The sequence below is a fragment of the Bidens hawaiensis genome, unplaced genomic scaffold (assembly GCF_021521415.1).
Source record: "Bidens hawaiensis isolate Kalapana, Puna unplaced genomic scaffold, B.hawaiensis_p1.1 tig00041865_1, whole genome shotgun sequence".
In the NCBI taxonomy this organism is placed as follows: domain Eukaryota; kingdom Viridiplantae; phylum Streptophyta; class Magnoliopsida; order Asterales; family Asteraceae; genus Bidens; species Bidens hawaiensis.
The window spans coordinates 27,862-32,967 of NW_027497423.1; the positions used below are offsets into that span (position 1 = coordinate 27,862).

A 5,106-nucleotide genomic window follows, 5' to 3' on the forward strand; every position below is an offset into this window, starting at 1 on the left:
CATCTTTATCTATCCCATATTAGCCCTTTTTAAAATCATTAATAAGGGGTTGCGGTGTTGCATGTTGCCTGTTTGTCTGCCACTTTATTGTAATCGTTTTGTACTTATTAAAAAATAGAAAATATTGGGCCATTGATCCTTAGTAAGTTATCATAAATAGTTGCACAATGGATTTAAATAGTTGCCTTAGAACATGAAATAATTGATAATACACTGCCAATTGAATACATGTTCTACCTAGTTTCTTGCTCAATCTCTAAGTAAATCAGGTATAAATAAACCAAATATACTACTCTCACCTTCAAACCCACAGAGGCTAAATTTTACAGATTTACAACATGATCATCATTACACACGGTTGGTTATTCATGGCGGCAAATGTATGTGTTAACGTGTTTTAGCAAGGGTCCGACTGGATACACCATGCAACAACTTAACAAACCCAAAGCTTTCCATCAGTGTGCCTGATCCAATCATGCAATACAGAATGAACGGGAACCGATGGCCCGAGACCAAGTTCCTAAAAAGGAAAAATAATGGTAAAGATCAAGAAAAAAGATGCAAACTTTTACCAAAAAGAAAAGTGGAAACAAGGGTTAAATCAGTGTAAAGAAGACGATTTAAAAGGTTTCTAGGAAAGTTATACATCGCAAGTTCATCAACCCTCGTATGTTAAAATGGGTCGATTTTGGTCATATTTTATTGTTACATGCAAAATTTTTAAAACTGGTTAAAAGGGAACCATCGCGCATAGTATAGAACTTATGTGCGTACAACATCTTAGATTGTCTATATAGAAAAATTGGATCATACTTTTATTAATAATTTTTGTAGCTATACTTAACATGATTAGGAGTATTAAAGTCCCTAAACTTGTCAAAATATACGAAAAAGGCACTAAACTAATATTAAGGTCCCTAAAGTTATCCAAATTGCAGACTTATGATTATTTTTTTTTCCAAATAATCACATGTTATTGTGTTAACTCTTAAGTTGGTAAAACTTTAATAAAGTGACCTTTAACATATTTACGAAAAACAAATATTGACCGATTTAAGAGTTAACAAGTCATTATGTTAGAAATATTCTGAAGTGTGTGCATTATATACAAGTATATATTATTACTTACAGAAGCGAGTTCTTCGATCATGATGGCTCTGTTCCCATCTTTGTCAAATATTTCATATGCGCCACGTGCAATCTCTTCCCATCTATCAAGAGCCTCAAGCTGATGCACACTTAATGCGGCTGCACAAAATTCGTCAAACTCCATTCTTCTATATTGAAGTGCATTAAGCTGCATACATATGAATGATGTTCTAATCATCTAAAAGATAATAATATATAACCGAGTAATAAATACATCTAAAGTTTGTTTTTTTAACAATCATACCGATGTTAGAAAATCATGGACTCGTGACTCCTTCATGGCTTCGGTAGCATGCTTCAACAAGGCCTGACCAGATCATAGAAATTTAAAGAGTCAAGATTGACGGTCAAATTTAAGAAAGTTTATTTGTTTGGTTGATTACTAACCGTTTTGATATTCTCCACGCTTATGGATCCGGTTTTGTTCGGTTCTAATAATGAAAATTGCTCCTTTAGATAGAATAACTCATCGGGACCTAATGTCTTTACTAAAGCCTGCAAATGAGAAAAAAAAAACAAATTTGTGACTTCGTTTCAACCATATAAGTCGTTCGATTTGGGTTATTTTAATCTCAAGCGGGCCAAAAATAAATATTTACCTAAGGGATTGAGTCAAGCGGGTTAAATGCTTATCTTTATGCATATAACCTCCTTAAAGCTTTATTTTCAACGAATGAGAATATTATCATATTTTCATATGAAAATTAACGTATTAAGCAATTATTTAAATTTTAAATGGATGGACAAAACGGGGGTTTTCGGGTCAACCTGACCTGTACAAAATTTGACTTGTCCCAACCCGAACCCATTTTGACCGTTATCCAGCCCGCCTATACAGAAAAGCTAGAGATCCTGAATTTGAAATGTACCCTTCTGGTTCATAAAATTTAGCAGTTTGACTTTGTTAAAGTATGTAGAGGTCGTGTTTCAACCGGTCAAACAAAAATATTTACCTAAGTGAATGGGTTAAACGGGCTAAATGTTATATATATCTTTATATAAACAACCTCCAAAAGAGTTATATCCATGTATATTATCAATGTAAGGATAATGTTATCATAATCGAATTTAACATATATTTGTTTATAAGTTAAGGCAGCCCTTAAAGAATAACTTACCCATATAGCAGCTTTACGAAGAGCAGACGAACGCATATAACTCTTCATGTGTCTTAGTATCGAGACATCAAGTGGCACTTTTACATCATTTGTATTTCTAATCCACGGATGACCTACAAAACTTCATCCTAATCAATTCAAAACATTCAAACCTTAATTATCACTAAACACTAAACACGAAAACACACGTACTTAACGCTTGAGCAGCCGTCATTCTTTTCCTAGGATCCTTGTTTAATAATCGTTTAACAAAATCTTTCGCCTCCAAGGATAATGTAGGCCAAGGTACTTCATCAAAACTTGGATGAGCTTTTAAAACGGCCCGAAAGATCCCGGATTCAGTTCGGGCCCAAAAGGGCCTGCTACCACATAATAGAATGTATGCTATAACACCAATACTCCATACATCGGCCTCGGTGCTATATGATCTATGTAGAACTTCAGGCGCCACATAATATGCACTTCCAACAATGTCATTAAGACGTTCATCTACAAAACATATATGCTTGCATCAGAAAAACAGATATTATATATGTGTGAAAAGTGAAAACATATGTATGCTATATAGAAAGTACCTGGTTTTACGAAATCAGATAAGCCGAAATCTATGGCTTTGAGTTGTGAGTTTTCGTCTTTGGATGTAAATAAGAAATTCTGATTCACCAACAAGAAACCGTTAAATAATGATTTATTGAATAAATTGAAATTCTTTTTTGAGAGGATGAAATTAAGTAATTTGTGATTTTATATAAAAATACATCCATAATGCCAACATTTGCTTATTTATTCATTTTCACTATACATATATCCATTAAATTTCCATAAAACCATATGTTTGTAAACATTTTTTTGTGCGCAACAGCTTATTTGTCGTATATCATCAGTACAAAAGTAATGACTTTGGCCTAGATCGATTCGATTAGCTCACCTCGGGCTTTAAGTCACGGTGCACAACACCTTGAAGATGACAAAATGCAACGACATTTAATATTTGCATTAACACAACCTTAGCATCGTCTTCTGGGTATTTTCCTCCCCTACAAAACCAAATGCACATTTTAAAATTTAAATAATATCTTTTAGGATGAATAAACTGAATGTAAAATGTCATATTATATATTTAAGTAATCAAATAGATATCATACCTTGAAAGTATTCTATCCAAAAGCTCCCCTCCTTCACATAGCCTAAAAATTGTATAAAAAGAAAGAAAGCATAAGATTAATTTACATTGTATCAAATAATTTAGAATTAAAATCGAACTTCAACACTTACTCCATCACAACATAGACATTATCATGGTCTTCATACGCATCGTAAAATTTCACCAGGTTTTCATGTCCCGACAAAGCTTTTAAAATCTTTACTTCCCGTCTCACATCTTCAATCGCTATAGCGGTTGTCATCTACACAAAAAATGTGTTCTCAACTTATATTTGACATTATTTGACATGGTGCAGAAGAATCTATGTAAGTTCTCCCATATGTTTCACTATATTTGAAACATTACCATTTAAAGAAATTTCATAATAACCTAATTGATTTAACAATCACACCCTAAAGATTCTTCTTTTGGTTATTCTTTCTTGTCTTCTATTAAAGGGTACTTTAGGTACTTGACAACTTCCTCAAACTATTTGTCAAAACTAGTAAAAATATGTATATTACTTCTAGATAAAAAGTCAACTTTTAAGATCAAATTGAAAGCCAATTCAAGATATAATAACAAACAAAAAAAACATACCGGTTGCAGCAACAAAATAATAACAGCAAAAACTTATAATAGCAAACCTAATAATAACAGCAAATCTGTTCTCACTGTTTTCATGTTAAGAAGTATATGTATCCAATCCCGAAACTAAACACATAACAAATTAACAAAACCTTAATTCAAAAACTAAACCAAACCTTTGACTTTGGGATAATTTTAACAGCAACTTGTTGACCTTTAAATTCACCTTTCTTGAACTTAGCTTTACAAGTATGCCCAAAATGCCCTCTTCCCACTTCTTCACCAATTTCATATTTACTCCCAAAATGTTTCGAAAACCCAAAACTTTTATCCAAACCCGCATTCCTTTCGGCCTCATCCGCCTCAGGTATTGCTGCAGCAGCCGCCTTATGCCGCCTTGCCAACGCCTTAATATGCTTCGCAGGCGAAGGCGGTGGAAATGGGCATTTAAAGAATCTTCTTGGTGTATTTGAATTTGAATTTGAATTATTATTATTATTATTATTAGTTGCTGGTGATGATTTCTTTGAGAACAAATAGTGTGCTGGACTTGGAGTGTAAAAATTAAAAAAAGGTGATTTTTTTATATTTGTATTTATATTTATACCCACTTCAGTTTCATCTTTCTTGATATTCTCATCGGAATCTTTGGCCGGAATATTCGTGTTCCGGTGGCCGGAGAGTTTGGGTTTTGATGTGCAAACACCCATTTGGCAAATTGACAATAACCCTTTGAAAAAGATTGAAGCTTTTTATGAAATCCTGAAATCAAGATTTTGAAAATGGTTTGGGGTTTGGTGAAGGAGAAGTGGTGGTGGTGGTGGTGGTGATAAAAGGAATGTGGGTTAATGGGAATTATTGACCAATGAGAAAGTGGAGATTAAATGATAGTTGTTTGAAGTTTGAACAACATCAAGATGGTCCAAAGTAGCATTGATTAGATAGATTATTATTTTAAGTGAAGTTAAAAGTATTTTAGATTTTAAATAAGGAATTACTCTATAAAATGGTAATCAAGTTTTAAGATTGTTTCAGTTAGATCATTGGTTTAAGTTTTTGTTCTATTCAAGTCACTTAACTTTTAAATTTGTTTCAATCATAGATATT

The 5,106-nt window shown here is 32.9% G+C and overlaps 1 pseudogene across 1 annotated transcript; it reads right to left on the minus strand.

Annotated features, from left to right (window-relative positions):
* Positions 1 to 387: 387 nt before the first annotated feature.
* Positions 388 to 4,894, minus strand: LOC143593261 (CDPK-related kinase 5-like; annotated as a pseudogene). The gene is made up of 11 exons (XR_013146072.1): positions 4,176 to 4,894; positions 3,543 to 3,673; positions 3,413 to 3,454; positions 3,196 to 3,304; positions 2,843 to 2,921; positions 2,460 to 2,756; positions 2,268 to 2,380; positions 1,537 to 1,644; positions 1,394 to 1,456; positions 1,130 to 1,297; positions 388 to 520 (listed from the first exon to the last, which is right to left on the minus strand). The product of XR_013146072.1 is annotated as a CDPK-related kinase 5-like (transcript).
* Positions 4,895 to 5,106: the final 212 nt, after the last annotated feature.